Source organism: Peromyscus eremicus, chromosome 5, assembly GCF_949786415.1.
Source record: "Peromyscus eremicus chromosome 5, PerEre_H2_v1, whole genome shotgun sequence".
NCBI classification, from domain to species: domain Eukaryota; kingdom Metazoa; phylum Chordata; class Mammalia; order Rodentia; family Cricetidae; genus Peromyscus; species Peromyscus eremicus.
This window is the reverse complement of record NC_081420.1, coordinates 25,713,939-25,732,249: the sequence shown is the minus strand read 5'-3', so window position 1 is coordinate 25,732,249 and position 18,311 is coordinate 25,713,939.

Sequence of the window (18,311 nt, the reverse complement as noted above, 5' to 3'; positions counted from 1 at the left end):
CCTTTCTCCTTGGTTTCTCCATGCTCAGGATCCAGGCACCTTCCAATTCAAAGCACTGCCATCCCCAGAACTTTTCTGTAGCCTGGATGCTTGTCACATGTCCTCACTCCAGGAGGTGGGAGGGGAATACCTTCTAACCTTCCTCCACACACACACCCGCCCCCCACCCCCCACCCCCCGCTCCCCACCCCCCACTCCCCACCCCCGTTCTGCGTCGGAGCCTCATCCGCAGGAGAGCTGGCCTGTGTAGGTCACCTAGGATAAGGCCAGCCCTAGCTGTCTGGTTCCCCAGGGTGTGGCTGAGGACTGAGAGCACCCATGTTCCTTGTAAGCTCATCAGAATGAGTACGTCAGGTCTACCTAGACCTGCTGGATAATAGCCCTGTTTTAATAAAACGCCAGGGAGTCCATAAGTGTATTAAAATTAGTGAGGCTCAGGTCTAGAGTGGAAAGTTTGGTTCAGAAGATAAATCAAGTAGCCAGCTGCACCGAGCTCTTAATAGACTCCATCTGTGTTAGCCAGTTCTTCCATTACTATAACAAAATACCCAATTCTGTAAATTATAAATCTCTAAGTTATAAAATGTTATAACCAACTGAGAAAAGAAGAAAGGGCTGAAGAGACACTCAGCAGTTGGGAGTGTTTGTCCCTCTTGCAGAGGACCTGGGTTAGATTCCCAGAACCCACATGGGGGCTTACAACTGTAACTCTACTTCCTGGGAGCTGATGCCCTCTTCTGACCTCTGTGGGCACCAGGCATGCACATGGCACTCATACATGTAAAATAAAATAAATAAATCTAAAACAAGACAAAACCTTAAAAAAAAAAAAAAGGAAAAGAGTAACCAGGCTGTTGTGCCCAGATCATGACCCCCAGAGAGACCACCAAAGACGAGCATGCTGGAATGCAAAAACAAGGTTTAATTCTGGATATACAAGCCTAGGCAGGGACTTCGTCCAATACATCCAACACAGTGGAGGCTGGAGGAAGTGCCCGCCTGTCTGCAAGCTCAGTTTTTAAAGGGAAAAATCACAAGGTTACATCGTTTAGGGGTGCTAGTATGGGTACAATTCTGATTGGCTCGCTTCTAGGGGCTTTCTAGAAATCATGGCTTAATTTTACTTCTAAGGGAGTGGTTGCCCACCACCATTTCTCATTGGCTGCCCTCAGGTGGGGGCATTTTTATGGTCAGTTACCCTGGAAACCAGGAAGAGGACATTCCATAGTCTGGCAGGCATTACCTTGTGACTATCTTGTGACTCTGTACTTTTACACTTCCTGATTTCTGGAATCTGAACTGACTTGTTTCAGTAACTATTGGCCTATTCCTAGAAGGAGAAATCTTAGGCCTTAGTTTTTGGGTGAAGGCATTTTGGTCTTATTTCTAAGATGGCTCATTTTGGTCTCACACAGGCATGATAGTGCAGGCCTATAATCCCACCACCTGGGAGGCTAAGGTAGGAGGGTCTGAAGTTCAAGGCCAGCTTGGGTTTATTGCGCAGCAAGAAGTCAACAAAAACAAGAGTGGACTCTGTTGGCATTCACAGTTTCAGAGGTTTCTGGCCAGGGTCAGCTGACCCCTTGCTAACTGTGGCTGAGGAAGCTGCTCACCTCACAGCCATCAGGAAGCAATGAGAAGGCTGGCCAGTGTCCCTGTAGCCTCTTCAAGGGTATGTGCCCAGCTCACTTCCCCCCACTGGTCCTGCTCCTTAGAAGGACCTGTCTTCCAGGAGCGTCACATGCTAGGGACCAAGTCTTTAACTCGGAAGCCTTGGGGAGAAACTCCAGGTCCAGATAATGGCAGCCTCCAAGGTGGAGAGTATGAAATCTGGCTGTAGATTTAGAGTGAGGCTCTGAGCCAAGCTCCGGCCTCAGTTGCTGGCAGGCCTAGCCATCACGTCATCACACAAGCCACCCTGGAATCCTGGGCTTTATATTCGTTGCTTTTCTGTTGAGGCAATAAAACACCATGACCAAGAGGCTGGAGAGATGGTTCAGTGGTTAAAAGCTGGTTTTAATTGTTAACATGGCATCTCACAACCATCTATAATTCCAGTTCCAGGGGATCCAACACCCATGGCAAAACACCAACACACATAATAAAAACAAACTTTTTTAAAAGTCAAAACAGTAATATTTAGTCAGGTGGTGGTGGCGGCTCATGCCTTTAATCCCAGCCCTCGGGAGGCAGAGCCAGGCGGATCTCTGTGAGTTCGAGGCCAGCCTGGGCTACAGAGTGAGTTCCAGGACAGACTCCAAAGCTACAGAGAAACTCTGTCTCCAACAACAAAAAAAAAAAAAAAAAAAAAAAACCAAAAAAAAAACCAAACAAACAAACAAAAAAAAAACACCATGACCAAGGCAGCTTTTGGGGAGGAGGAGGGATTTGGCTTGGGCTTATGGTTCAAGAGGGATATGAATCCCTCACGGTGGAGGGGCATGGCAGCATGCAACTGAAGCAGCAGCTGAGTGCTCACATCCTGAACCACAAGCTTGACACAGAGGGTAAACTGCAAGAAAGGAGAGGTCTTCAGCTCTCAAAGCTGCCCACAGTCACATACTTCCTCCAGCAAGGCCATACCTCCTAAACCTCTCCAAACTGCCAGAGTGTTCAAATGTCAGAGCCTATGGGAGACATTCTCATTCCAACCCCTATAGGGGTCTTGACATTTGCCACGCCCAACAGCTGCCTGCCAGCCCCACGTGGTACCAATACACCGGCCTCAAGCTACTGGGGCCCCTCCCTTGCCATGACCAACTTCCAAGGAGGCCGGGAGGAAGAACGACAGGGTTTATTTTAAACCTATAATTGAAGGTTGCGTGTTAACAACAAACAGTGGCCTCTAAGCCCGGGCTGCCAAAGTTGGTGTCCTAAATAAGGAACAAGCTCCTTTCCCGTTTTACTTTCAGAGGAAGAAAGCTGAAGCCGAGTGGAGGAGTGGCCTGCCCGGCTGTGGCTGTGGGCTGTCTTGAGTCTTGCCTGCATCCTGCAAGAATTAACAACATGGTGGTGGCTAGGGCCCAGGCTCCCAGATGGGGAGGGATGGCAAGTAGAACTGCTCACAGCCCTGCTTCCCACAAGGACCCCACACAGCGCTCTCACATGAATATTAGATCTACTCTGCATGAAAACGTTAGGAGTTTCAGGGACATGGGAGGGGGAGGGGAATCAATGAGAACTGAATGCAGTCACATGTGATGGTGCATGGCTTTAATCCCAGCACTGGGGAGGCAGAGGCAGGAAGCTCTGTGAGTTCAGGACTAGCCTGGTCTACATAGGGAGTTCCAGAGTAGTCAGTGCTGTAGAGAGAGACTCTATCTCAAGAAACCCAAACCAACCAAACAGCAAACCTAAATGCAGTCGTCTACCTTCCCACCAGTTTGCATGCACTGTGTGGTGCTATTTTAGGGTGGTACAACACCCTGCCCCACCCTTTCTCAGACTTATCCCCAGGACTTTGTACATGGTGCTTTTGTGTCTTGCCTTCAACCTCAGTCCAATGAGCTGAGAAGAAATAAAACCTTTTCCTGCCGGGCGGTGGTGGCGCACACCTTTGATCCCAGCACTCAGGAGGCAGAGGTAGGTGGATCTCTGTGAGTTCGAGGCCAGCCTGGTCTACAGAGCTAGTCCAGGACAGGCTCCAAAGCTACACAGAGAAACCCTGTCTCAAAAACCAAAACCAAACAACCAACCAAACAAACCCTTTCTGTTCAGAGCAGGGGTGAAGGATGAGATGAGTAGCCCAAGTCTGCCTTGCTAGGATGAAACTGCCCACCAGACACAAGGCTCAGCACACGTGGGGTGTGAGGTGTCCAGGACAGGAGGATCGATCTGTCCCCACCCAAAGGGCAGTGACAGAAAACGGGGAACACATAGCTCCCGTGAACTCTGGAGACAGATGTGATGTGGCACCCTCTCAGTACCCCAAGGCCGATGGTGATGTCCCATTCTCTCATTGCGTCGTCACAAGTGACCTACTTGTGATGTAAGGTAGGGCTCTGTAGTGATGGCTCACACCTGCTATGTCAGGATGGAATATCCAGGCTTTTCCCTCCTGCCAGGAAACTCGGGGACAGCACACACACGTTCAGACAACTCCCTAGGCTGCTTGTTTGAAAACCCATTTCAGACCTGCTGATACAGGATTCCAGGCAAGGGAACCTAGCCATGAAATTCTCATGGTTCTGGAGCTTGGGAAAGTCTGCAAGCCACAGCTCTAGAAGCTGAAAACTGCCCAGGACTCTGTTCCCGTGATCTCTCTCTGTATCAGTAGGGGTTGTCTCCAGGATACGAACATTGGAAAATGATCAAGACTTCTCTATAAAATGGCATCACAGGGCCTAAAGAGATGGCTCAGTAGTTAAAAGCACTGGTTGCTGTTTTAGAGGATCAGGGGTCAATTCCCAGCATCCACATGGTGGTTCCCAACTAGAATTCTAGAGGGAAAGATGTCCTCATCTTGAATCCTCATCTGGCCTCCAAAGGCATCAAGCATGCATGTGATACACAGCCATACACACAGGCAAAACACTCATTATTATTACTACTACTACTACTACTAATTTATTACTATTATTTAAATGACATGTTTGCACAGAACTTGTGCACATCTTCCCATAATTTCTACATTTCTGTTTATATAATTTGTATGCACACATGTGTGAACATGACATGGTATCATGGTGTGCATGTGGAGGTCAGAGGTTAACTGGCAAGAGTTAGTTCTTTTTTTTTTTTCTTTTTTTTTTTTTTTTTGGTTTTTCGAGACAAGGTTTCTCTGTGTAGTTTTGGAGCCTTTCCTGGAACTCACTCTGTAGCCCAGGCTGGCCTCAAACTCACAGAGATCCACCTGGCTCTGCCTCCCAAGTGCTGGGATTAAAGGCGTGTGCCACCACCGCCCGGCTAGAAATCTTCTTGATAGCAGGTGCTGTTACCTGCTGAGAATACAAAGTAACTGCTGTGAGAAGAGTTGTTTAGTACATTTGTTGGTAAACTGCACCAAAAATGTTAGTAAACTGGTTGCAAAAGGTGAGTTTTGCAACTCTGTGGGTTTGGTGTCCTGACTACCTGGGGAGTCGGGCAACACCTGGAGCTGTGTAGCACAGCTGTGATGGCTGAAACTGCAAGGAGACAGTTCAGCCCTGGAGGACGAGGTGTCCCGGACACCTTGAGCTGCTCAGAACAACAGCTCTGCCTTGAAGGTGTCCCAGACACCTAGAGCTGTGTAGCACAGCTCTGACAGCTGGGACTGCAAAGAAACAGCCCAACTCTGGAAGGGAAATTTTTCTGACTTCTCCGGAGAGTCAGGCCTGGAACTGCTTCAGCAGGGAAGGGTATCCTGACTCTTTGGGAAAGTCAAGCTATACCTGGTGTGATGGGGGATGGTCTCCCTGCAGGATACAGCAATTCTGCTCCTCTCCTGGAGAGCCGCAATCTCCAGCTCAGTGTTACCAGCTCTCTCTTGCTCAGTCCACTATGGGACATCTTAGCAAGGTTCTTCTGTTCAGCTCCCCCTTGCTCAATCCACTATGAGATGTCCCAGCAAGGTCCTTTTGTTCAGCTCCCCGCTTGCTCAATCCACTATGAGATGCCCCAGCAAGGTTCTTTTGTGCACCAGTGAATGAAGGTCTTCACCCAAAACTCTTTTGAGAAAGAGATTTATTTGGGAAGGAGGAATCCAAGAGAGTAGCTGCCTCTACCAGGGTAGAGAGAACAGCTCACAACTGACCAGGCAGGGTGTTTTATATAGGATATCCAGGGGGCAGAGTCAACTGTGATTGATTAGTTTTTTTCTGCCCAGGGATTGGCCAGTTTTGTGGGCAAGGGGGCAGAGATGGCCCTGATTTCAGGGCTAAACTGTGTTTCTCTCACTGGCCTTATCTGAACCATCCTTCCCTAATTCTGGGCTCCATGGTCAAGGTGGGTTTCTTTAGCCAGCCCCTTTTCCCTACAACATTGTTTAAGGACTAATGACAAGAAATAAAAAAAAAAAATCTGCTGTATTGTCAACACAGACAATATTTTAAAACATTTGCTTTCCTATCTGCCTCGGTTACATCTAGAGATGTGGACCATAGAGATTCAGGATGGGTACCTATCGTCACCCCTCAGGCCCATGCTAAAGCAGATTCGATGCAGACCTTTGACTCGGGGGCATTGCTTTGGCTGGAATAGCTCTCTGAGATCTGGGGACAATGCCAGTTCTTCCACAAACAACATCTGGCCTCTTCCCCAGCCTGTACAGGTATTCTGTGTGTCAACTCCGTGGGGTCACCCCACCTCTGGATCAGCTTCCAATCCTTCCGGAGAGAACTTCCAAGCAACTGTGACTGGGCTCAACCTTGTACTCAGTCTGGGAGCAGGAGCCTCCAAAATACTACCATGGTTCTACCTCCTGTCTAGAACTTTGAGGCACGCTGCTCCTGACACCTACATGCTCCTCAGCCAGATCTGCTGATGAAATGTGTGAGACTTGGTTCAAAACAGTGGGGAAAGAGTTTTCTTCTTTGTTTGTGTTCTCTAGAGTCCTAGTTTTCATCCAGGCACAGTCTTAGCTATACAGGGAGCTGAGGCAGGAGGATGGCTTCAGCCCACAGGTTTCAGACCTCCTGTGCAACCCAGCAATACTTCCATCTTAAAACAAAACAGAAAACAGAGTCCTCATTATCTTAATTTGCTAAGGTCATGTGCCATGGTGATGCCGTGGGCAAGTGCCTGGTGCAGGCCTGGGTGGCTCACTTCCAGAATCAACATGGAACCCAATCCCAACCCTCCATACCTACATCCACACCCAGGCCGCCACTTGAAGGTGGGGTGGGAGGTGGTTGGCGTGCAAGGTTGGGGTCACGAGCAATCCAGAATCTGCTTGGAGAGCTGGGACCACATGGGCCCTGAAGTTGCAAGCCCTCTGTGCATACATCATTGTCCTGCAGAATCCTAACCCGGTTCAGAGAGAACCCAATGAGGATTTCAAGATGACGCCTCCAAGCACAGGCTACTGCCCAGCCCAGGGCTCTTGGGGCAGCCATGAGGTCACATGGCATGAAGCTGGCTCTGTCCTCTGCCAGGAGCACTCCTAAGGATCTTTAGCCCTGTCTGGTCTCACTGATGATAAGGTGATGCACTTCTGTCCCTGAGATCCTCACCTACCCACACCCAGAAAACCTTCTCTTCCTTTCCACTCTGGTGGCTGTGGCCCTGCCTATCTTCTGCGCCTGGACATCAGTGTCTTTGGGGACTCTTACTTGCTGTCCCTGGGTCTGCACAAGGCTGTGTGTGAGGTTCTCCTGAAAGGGCTATGGTGTCATAAACAGAATGGCGAGGCTGTGTCGGGCAGGCACTCACAGCTGGGTCTGACCTCTACCACACACAGCCTGTCCCTAAGCTCTCAGTACTCAAGGGGCCAGGCCAACAAACAACTTTCCCATCCCTGCCTTGCCCTTGCTCCATAGAATATTCCAAATCCTCCCTGCTTCCCTCGATCTCCTCGCTCCACATCTCACCCATTTCATTCAAGTCCTGATTCTTCCCAGTGTTCAAGAAGCAGAGGCAAGTGGATCTCTGTGAGTTCAAAGCCAGCCTGGTTTACACAGTGAGTTCAGTGAAACCCTGTCAAACCTAAATTAATTAATTAATCATTTTTGTTTTTAAAAGTCTTGACTCTCAGGGACTTGCATTCTGCTGGAGAAAATTTGGAGTGAAATTGTGAGAAGTGGAATCAATCAGAGGGTCTCTATGACTCCACAGGAAGAAAAACCATAAAAGGAGAGATGTGGGAAATAACATCAAAGACAAAAACACGTGTGTGTGTGTGTGTGTGTGTGTGTGTGTGTGTGTGTGTTATACACGTGTGTGAGCTTGAGTGTGTGGGTATGTGTGACCATATACTCAAGTGTGGAGGTCAGAGACTGACATGTCTCCATCTATTGACTGCAGCTTACTCTCTCTGAGACAGGGTCTCTCACTGGAAAGCTCAGATTGGCTAGACTGGCTGGCCAGTGAGCCCATGCCCTAGGTTACAGGATCAGGACCCCATACCCAGTTGTTTTTCATGGGTACAGGGGATCTGAACTCAGGTCTTCATAATTGCACAGCAACATTTCCCACTGAGCCATCTGCCCAGACCCCAACCTAGGCATTTTTAGCTGACACTAAGTATGTCATGCCAAAATTTTCCTGTTATGTGTGTACAATCTTTTTAAAATGTTTGGGCCTGGCAAGATGGCTCAGTGAGTTATGAGACTTTTTGCCAAGCCTGATAAGCTGGATTTGATCTTCAGAACCCACATGGTAAAAGAAACAACTCCTGCAAGTTGTACTCTGACTTCCATATGCACACTGGCAGGTGAATACACACACACACACACACACACACACACACACACACACACACACACACTGACTAAATGAGTATAGTAGTAAATTTTTTTTTAATGTTTTCTTGAGGGCAAAGGGGTGTGTGTGTGTGTGTGTGTTTGCAGATTGGCTTCTTGTAGAAGAGCTTTAAAATGACCCTCAGAGAAGAGCAGGAACCTGCAGGTGACGAGAAGCAAAAGGCTCTCGGCCCACCAGGAATGGGGTCAGCAGGAGACCTGAGAGCTGAGCTTGGGATGGGGACATGGTGGTTATGCCTGCCTATCCCTTCATTTGCAAAGCACCAATACACACAGACGCTGAGCTGGGCTTGGGAGGAAAGTCAAGGGAGTGAACAGACCGACCTCCAGCAGCAGGTCAGGAGGGACAAGAGGTGGCAAGTGATACTGACATGAAAAGGACAGAGATGCTCTTCAATGAGGTGGCAAGCACAGTGCACCAAGGATAGTCAGAGGTGACAGGCAGGACGTGTAGACCAAGTTCATAGAGAAAGCCCTCTGGGAGGACTTCATGAGTCACATCTGCACCTGCTGCAGACAGCCAGGGAAGGTTCTTGAGCACAGCAGTTAGCACAGGGGCTAACTGAGTTCTCGAAATTATGCAACCTAGCTGTATTAATTTGGGTTCTCTGGACAACTTAGATGATAAAGCTGGTGTCATCCAACAATGGCTGTCTTGCACTGGAAAGGCAGAGAAGCCAGTAGTAGTGCTCAATCCATGGGACTGGATGCCTCCACAGTCCCACTATGGCTCTGACAAGGCCTGGGGGATTTCTAGAGAGCTGCTGGTCTTCAGGCCACGTGGGAAGCCCCAAAAGCCTGGTTCTAATATCAGCAAAGGAATCAGCAGTAGCAGCCATAGGGTAGTTGAACAGGCAAACACGAAGATTTCCTTCTTCCATGTCCTTTTATCTGGGCTGCCATCAGAAGGTGCTGCCCACCGTTAGGGTGAGTCTTCCCACTTCAAACAATCGGATCAAGAAAATTCCTCAGTGGAGTTCCAGCAGCTTGCCTGTTGGTTGATCCTAGGTCCAGTCAAAATGACAGCCAGGATTAGACATTACATTGGCTTAGGCAAGAGGGAGTCAGGCTGGAACAGAACAGCGCTAAGAGGAGAATGGCATGCTCAAACACATCATTGCCTGGATGAAAAACATAAAGATGAGAGCTAAGTCAACACATTAGTGTTGTAATTTGGGGCTGGGAGAGATGAGACCGTGATAAGCCAAAGAAACTTAGTTGATGGATCATGAGATTGTAGGTTCTGTCTTAATTGAGGCACCTAAGTGAGGCTTGGTTAGCAAGTGAGGAAAATCTGAATCAGGCCAGCTCTGATACAGATGAGAATGTGTCAGCCTATGTCATGAGAATCCAAGTGTCAACCTACATCATGGGAGTCCATGTGTCAACCTATGTCATGGGAGTCCAGACAGTGGCCTTATATGCAAACAGATCCAGGTACTCTGGGGCCAGCTCCAGAGCCTAGCTGCCACACTCCTCCAGCTTTCCTCCCTCCCTGTTCTTTCATTACCAGCAGGTCCCCAGTACAGCATCGATGGTGGCCCCACCAGGTCACTTTGATACTGAATTAGCTGAGCAAACCAAGAAGCTTGTTCTGCTGAGAGATCAGAGCCTCTTCTTCCTGCCCAGTCTGAACCAGGGACCCATGTCAGGCCACAAGCCATTCATGTAGCATATGAGCCAGACATCACTCACTGCCTGGAAAGGCCATAAGAGAGGGACAAAATAGTCACCTCTCTCAGTCTCCAAATTATAACATTGGTATGTTGACTGAGTCTTAATCTTAGTTATTTTTCTTTCCCTAAGAGATGGTTCCCAGGACTCAGCCCTCAGAAGAGTGGTCCCCATTATAGTAGGACAGGCCCATAGGGTTGAGGAAATGGGCTCAGACCAGTTGCCAAGGCATGCACATAACATGCACAAATTCCTTATGAGCCAACCTGGAGTCTGCCTGAGGGCCTAGCTACAGTCACTGTCAGAGTTCCTAGTTGTTGTCAGAGTTCTTGATTTGCGGAGTCTGCCTGAAGGCCTAACAACAGATGCTGTTAGAGTTCCTGGTCACTATCAGAGGTCCTAGTCACTGTCAGAGTTCCTGATCCTGCCCATCCAATGAGGGACGACCACACAGACTGGGCGCTGGGAGGAGGGTATAGAAGGCCTTCCCTGTTATTGAATGAAGGAGTTCTTTATTTACCTTCAATGGACTCCCAAGGGAGCCCTTAGAATTCAAGCAACACCTCCATATGTTACTAGGAAGTGATACAAAGGAGGTAGACCCCAGAATGGGGGAAGCCAGGAGGTGGTCCCTTGAAATTGGATCCCAGGAAGATGATCTCCAGGAAGCAATCCTTGAGAGGAAGTGACCACCAGAAGGTAGTCCCCAGGAAGGTTATCATTAGGTGGATGGTCCCCAAGAAAACTTGGCAGTGTAACCAGGAAGGAGACGACCGTTCCCTGCAAGTCCTCTAGGTGGCTCAACTGAGACCTAGGCAGCTCCTGAGAGCCACAGCCAGGAGTGAGTCGGATGAAGTAGTTAAGTGGAAAGTGCTGGAAAAGAGGTCCTTTCAAAGGAGATGGCTGGGGGCCACCATGATGGCTCAGTGCGTGTGGGTATCTGCCATCAAACCTGACCAGCTGATTCCAGGAACCCACACGGTGAAAGGAAACAATGGATTCCCACCAAATTGTCCTTTGTCCTTCATACACAAGCTCTGGTATGTAAATTCCCCCAAACACAAAATATTTTTAAACGGAATAATTCTTTTTAATCAAGAGGTAACTCTAACAATGTCTATTATCATCTTCCAGATGATTATGGGGGAAACGATGTAAAGTCTCCCCAACATAACCTATCTAAATACTTCTATCCATTTCTCAAAATGATCACTTATGGGCTGGGGAGATGGCTCAGCCGTGCGGACACCAAGGTTTAACAAGCTGACCTCTTGGATCCACATGGTGGAAGGAGAGACCGGCTCCCACAGGTTGTCCTCTGACGTCCCCCCACTTGCTTGAGGTGGCACATGCATGCACACAATAAGTGTAGACAAAAGAAAGTTCATCTCTTCTAATTAGGCACGACTGCACAGGTCTGTAATCTAAGCACTCAGGAGCTTGAAGCAGGATTGAGAATTTTAGGTCACCCTGGACCACCACAGTGAGACCCTCAAGACAAAATAGGTTGATCACCAGCAGGAATGATGTATCACTCTTGTGACGTGAATTTTTCTTTTTCTAAAAGGGAAGTGGGCAATGGGAAAGCCCCCATTGCAATTTAGGCTGCGGCCTGCTGTGGTGATGCTGCATGCTGACGTCCTCAGTCGGCTATTTTTGGAATTACATCCCATCCAGCAGACGCTGGTGCAGTTCTCCTCCTCTCCATTAGGTGGTGTGAGCCCTTCATCACAAGTCAGATTCAGGCGAGGGAAGGTACCCAGCAGGTGTTCAAGGATCACTGACCTGCTTTTGCCCCAATAATCATACCATCTGTTGGGTCCTGAGCTCAAACTTTGGTGTTCATTTGAGATGAGTCTTGCTATGTTGCCAACTTTGGCCTCTAACTCCTGAGCTCAAGCATTACCTAATACTTCAAACGGTACCATCCAGGCTTCTGAGTTTAATATTTTACTAGCACTAGAGAATGGCTCCTAAAGAACCAGTTCAGAATCCTAAAAATTGAAGGGCTTCCTGTGTACTCCAGAGCTGGGAAGGTGCAAATATATGCATCTGAATCTAAGATAAAGTGGACCATGAAGTTAGGAAAGACAAGTGGGGTGCTGGTAGCCCTGCTGAGATCCAGCAGCATCCCATCTCCTCAGGGGTTCCGATTTTTTTTTTTTTTTTTTTGGACAGGGTTTCTCCATGTTCCAGCTTTCACTGTCCTGGAACTCACTTTGTAGACCAGCCTGGCCTGGAACTCAGATATCTGCCTGCCTCCACCTCCGGAGTGCTGGGATCACAGGCCTGTACCATCACCGCCTGGCTTTTCTTTTTCTTTTTTAATGCAGGCTCTTGAGCCAGCTCTCTGAAATTCCAGAGTCTGACTTAGACAGGTGGTGTAGGGGGAGGGGCTGTATCCAGAGGATTCAGATGCACTTCAGTCACTGGTAGGGCTGGTGATAGTTTATCTCTATGTGCCGATGTATGAACAAAGGTGAGCCTGTGTCATGGATCAGATGCAAGGCTGCTTCCATCAGCCAGTACGTCACTTTCAGCTCCTCTCACATTCACAACCCACAACCCCAAATGTGCTCTATCCACAAGTCCCACAGCACCGCCATTGGACACACCTGGGAGCGGGGGTGGGGGGCTGGGGGGGATGATTGTCTTCACCTTTGACCTCCTAGGGCCTGGCACCCAGAAAGATTCATATAAATCTGTAAGCCTTTTACATCCATTTATTTCCACCCAATTTGATTCAAAGTAATTTAACTTCATTTACATCAGCACATTTCAAGCTCATGGTGAGCATCAACACGCAGCAAACTGCCTGAGAGCCAGCTAGGTGAATCTACATTTGCATGAAGCTTTACTCAGCTGGGGTGCCTGGCTCACCTCCACTGGAGGGCCTGTGGAGTGGGGGGACCACTCAGCTCTTTATGAGGTCCCATCAGCTCAGCCTGAGGACACTAATCACTGAACATTTCCTCAAACGGTCACAGAAGCTGCTATGGTATGTCCAGTCAAGGAGGTATGCTAGCTTCCTTCACACGGAATCCTCTGGCTCCTGCCATCTTTGTCATGAGGCCACAGATGATGTGGGGACATGAAAGCCCGCTGACCCAAGTGGCCCTAGAGCTTGGCCGGGGGTCCCTCCACCCCTAGCTGGTTGGGCCCCTCTCCTCCTACACACTAGCTGTCAGAGACGCGGGGCTTCCTGGGAACACTCCGCCCTGAGGCAACACACGGCAGCAGTCATCACTCATCAGCCATAGCTAGTGACCCAGCCATTTCCAGCGGTGACTCCACAGAGGATTCAGCTGAGCAGCTGGTGCTGTCCTAAATTTCACAAACAGCAAGCCGGTGCAGAGAGGACATCCAGGGGCCACTGGTCTAGGCAACTTCCTGAAGCAGCTGAGGCAGGCACATCGTGCACCTGAGACGGCAGGATGGCTGAGCAGCAGGGTCCCCTCAGTGGGCCTCTTTTTTTCTGCGTCTGAAAGAGCAGGAGGAGATGGTGACCTAAGAGGCTGCATGATGTGCCCCCAGCCACTGGCCCAGTGTCCGAAGCTTGGGGATGGGGCAATGGGGCCTAGGACCATCTTAAAGGCATCTTTATGCTGCTGTGTGGAGCCGAACACGTCACCCATCAGATTCTCCCCACCATGCTCTTCCTCCTATGAAGAGTCAGAGAGAAGCCTGAGCCGGGAGTTCCAAGTTACTAAAATCGGCCCAGAGTATGAGTCCCTCCGGGAAAGAAGGCCAAACAAGCGTGCTTCTCATTGAGATTTGGGCACTCCCATGCTTCAGGAGGGACCTGGTGTGAAAACAAGTCTCGCCACGCTGACATGCGGAGTAAAGGAGAGAGCGCTCTCATCTAGAGAGGTATGGATCCTTGCTCTAGAAACCAAATCAGTGCCTGACCATTCCCATTCTCTCACCCACTTTACACATTTTGAGTGCCTACTGTGTTCCAGGCTCCAGACTGGGAGCTGTCATTGTCGCTGTCCTAGGGAGCAAGGCATGACCCTCCCAGTCAATGGCGGCATGCATACCTTGAGAACTGTGTGAATGAATGAAACCCTGTGCCTGGGATTATGGAACAGACACCCTACCCTCAGTATAAGGCAGAGAGTTCAAGAAAAGCTCCTCCGACACAGGGTGATGACAGGGGCTAAGGAGCTAAGGCTTAGTTTATAAAAGGCTTGCCATGCAAGTGTGGACCAGAATTTGGCTCCCCAGGATCCGTGTCATGCTGGGTGGACTCAGAAGGGACAAGAATGGCAGTTAGTAGAGTGGGTCAAGGCTCTGGCAGCGCCATGGGCAGGGACCACTACCACTTGGGGACACTGGCATCTGGCATGTACTGTAGAAGCATGCAGGAACCAGGTGGATCCACGCACACTTGTGTAGGCTGGGCAGCAGGCAGTGTGGCTGACTGCGTGCCCAAAGCAGTCTGAGATTGCTTGGAGACGGATGAAGTGAGGGAGGAGGAGAGGGCTACACTGTTTAAATACGTCATGGTTTGGAGGGGAAAGCTCCAGTGCTTTGAGTACCAGACACATGATCCCCGCTTTTAGAGGGAGAAACAAGAAAGTTACTGTGGGTCAGGCATTCCGGTCAGCTTTTTTTGTCATGCTGCATTTTTTTTTTTTTTATAAAGTGGAGATAAACTAAAAGATTTAGAGCGCTTCATTGGATTAACTAGTAATTCTAGTTACTATTACCCCTATTTGACAGGTGAAGACAGAAACAGAGGTAAGTCAGGGGACTAGAGGAAGGTTATCCACGCAGTACATGGGTGGGTGGATTCAGGAAAGGGTTCATCCCAGTAGCTGACCTAATCTACGACATCATCATCCAATGGATGGAAACAAACCGCTCTGTTCTCATGCCATCACATACACAAGGAGACCCTGTAGCAGGCAAAGCAGAGGAGTGGTTGGCTTTCTCTGCTCAGCTTGCTTCTCCTGGGGCAGTGGTTCTCACCCTTCCTAAAGCCAAGACCCTTTAATACAGTTCCTCATGTTGTGGTGACCCCCAACCGTAAAATTATTTTTGTTGCTACTTCATCACTGTAATTTTTCTACTGTTATGAACTGTAATGTAAATATCTGATACACAGGATGTCTGTATGCAACCCAAAGGGGTCATGACCCATACTGAAGTAAGTAGTGTGTTCAGGAATGAACTCTACCAGACTTCTCCAGCGTTCAGGGCTGGGAGGCCCTGGGAATGGGTGGTTCAGTCACTGCCATACCCTCCATGGACAGCAGAGGGCAGCAAAAATACATCTGCGCAGACTGACTTCAAGGGAGTATGGAATACCTCACACATTAAAATATTTTCTTTTTAAATTTTTTATATTTATTGTTATTGTGTGTGTGTGCTTTCTCATGCACCATGGTGCATATATGATCCTGGGACAACTTTGTGGAGTCAATTCTTTTCTTCCACCATATGGGTTCTGGGATCCAACTTTGACTTGGTGGCAAATGCCTTTCAGTGCTGAGCCATCTCGCCGGCCCTGCAATATCTTATCATTTGAAAGCTCCCTGTAGTGGATCTACGGGAAAAGTTATGAAGAAAACAAACAAAACCTCTCACAAGTGAAAGTGACTATCTCCTGTAAGAAACTGACTTTTATGAGCATTTAGAAATGTGTGCATTTTCTTTGTATTTGTTTTATTTTGTTCGTTTGTTTTCAAGACAAAGTCTCTCTGTATAGCCCTGACTGTCCTGGAACTCACTCTGTAGACCAGGCTGACCTTGAACTCAGAGATCTGCCTACCTTTGCCTCCTGAGTGTTGGGATTAAAGGCATGCGCCACCACTGCCTGGCTGTGTTTTTGTTTTAATTAAAACTTAAAATATATGGTGTGTGTGTATAGGCACATATGTGGGTGTCAGAGGTCAAACTCTAGGGAGAGTTGGCTCTCTGCTTCTGATTCTGGCTTCTGCAGCAAGACCCACCCTCCTTTTTTTTTCCTGGTTTTTTCAAGACAGGGTTTCTGTGTAGTTTTGGGGCCTGTCCTGGATCTCGCTCTGTAAACCAGGCTGGCCTCGAACTCACAGAGATCCGCCTGCCTCTGCCTCCCGAGTGCTGGGATTAAAGGCATGCACCACCACCACCCGGCCCAGCAAGCACTTTTTATCCTGTGAGCCATCTCATTGGCCCTAATTAGGTTTTCTGAGACAAGGACTCACTATACAACCTCACCCAGCAAGCCTCTTGCCTCAGCCCTCTGATTACTTTTTTACTGTGAGCATCTGTGACCAGCTGGGATTAGTTTTAAGTATCAGTGGCACCTAGTCTTCAGAGGCAGAACAATGGCTAAGGGGCTAACCTTTGACCGTTTTCCTTGCCTCTCTCCTCCCAATGCTGTCATGGCTAGTGGGCCGCTTGTGTGGCTTGTGAGGGGCTACTTTTTGCTTGGCATCATGCCTGGTCATCGTGCATGTAAGAAAGTATCTGTGGTTACAAGTCAGTTTAGGAACAAGTTTTTCATATTGAAGCTACAGCTGTTATATTTTCGTGCCTTTTCTAGAGCTACCTGATGGAATTTCACAGGGACCATTTACCAGTGATTACGTGGACTTGGCTGCCATTTCTTCTCGAAATGAGCAGCAGTCTACACTCCAGATGCCACCAGCTCTTTACATAGACTCAAGGTGCAGCAGCTTGCAAGGTTCTGCCTGTGAATCCCAAGCATGGCATGCAAACGCCTCTTCTCCCCTTGGGTTTTCAGCGGATGGTGTCTAGGAGGTAGTTTTTTGGAGGGAGGCACACCATCACATGACTGCTCGGGATACACACACAAACCTATGTTTGAATCTCTGTTTTGCAGCTTAATAGTGGAGTTTGTTTCTAAATCAAATAAACTTGTACTTTTAATTTCCTTATTGCAAATGTATCACAATGTGGCTGTGTAAAAAAAATCCTATCATCAGACACCTACCATTGAGGTACTATTTGAAGACTCCATCTAGTGACTTTGTTGCCTAGGCTGGATGTGCAAAGTGGGGCCATGTGTATTTGAGGCAATGGATCTAGTGCTGAGCTACAGTTCTGGTCCTGAAGCTCACATTTCATAGGGTGAAACAATGTAAGGATCAGGGAGGAGGACGTGGACAATAAAGCAAGGAGTGTGATGCACACGGTCAGGGGAAGCATCCCGAGGTAAGCTGGACAGGTCCCACTGCTGGAGTAAGTGTGGGGCTCCAAGACGGTGAGAAGAAGCTGGAGAGGGTGTGCAGGTGAGGGCAAGGCAGGGAGGGACGCTCTAATCTAGACCCTTGAGCACCCTGCAGGGTTGGGCCACAGTGGAGCACCACAAACGGACTGCGTCTGTGGAAATGAGATCTTCCGACTTTCAGCAGGGCAAAGTCAAGTTCCTGACTTGGCTGTGACAGGGATGCAGCATTGAATGTGTGTGGGGGTGGGGGTGGGGTGGGATGGGGTGGGGGGTGGCTGGACCAGTGCAGAGCGGAGGGGAGAATGGACATTCATAGTTCACATCGAGGATGATATAAAACGCCTGTAGGGGGCTTTTGCGAATAGTTATCCCGACTTCAAACAGGAAGTGTGATAACACGTTTTAGGCATTGGCTCACTCTTTTTGGCTACACGAAAGCTCTCTGCAACTGCTTTGAGGATCACACTCATCTTTGGAGGCCCAGATAAAGTCAACATTCATATTTATTGCTTTCATTATAAAATATAAGCACTTTACAAACATTTTGAAAAGGAAAAAAATTCACCACCCTAGCACAAAGACTGCATCAGCATTTTGGTATGTCTCTCCCTAGATTTAGCATTTAAAGGTTAATCTGAAATTTAATACTGTTCCAAGCATTTAGAAGAAAACATAAAAATACTAGTTCTTATAGTCCTTGTTTTTTCTAGTTCTTCAGAGCATGTTTTTCTTTCACAGAAGACTGAATACATTAGTTATACAGCCACATTCTCCAAGTTTGCAGCCTCTAGTCAAGTGACCTTTCTGTGAGGAACATACAATGTGACAGCGCAGAGCTGAGCTTGGAGGAACACCTGGTCTACTGCCTCATTGGGTATCCAGATGACAATGCTTAACTGGCTGGTTTGTGGTGTGTGTGATTAACTGGAAACCCACTCTTAGTGTGAGTGGGAATGAGAGGAGGGTAGGTCTTTGAACCCTCATGTATCTTTTATGACCATGATCTGCAAAGTCAACAGCCCAGCAGCACACGTGAAGGGGTGTGTGTGTGTGTGTGTGTG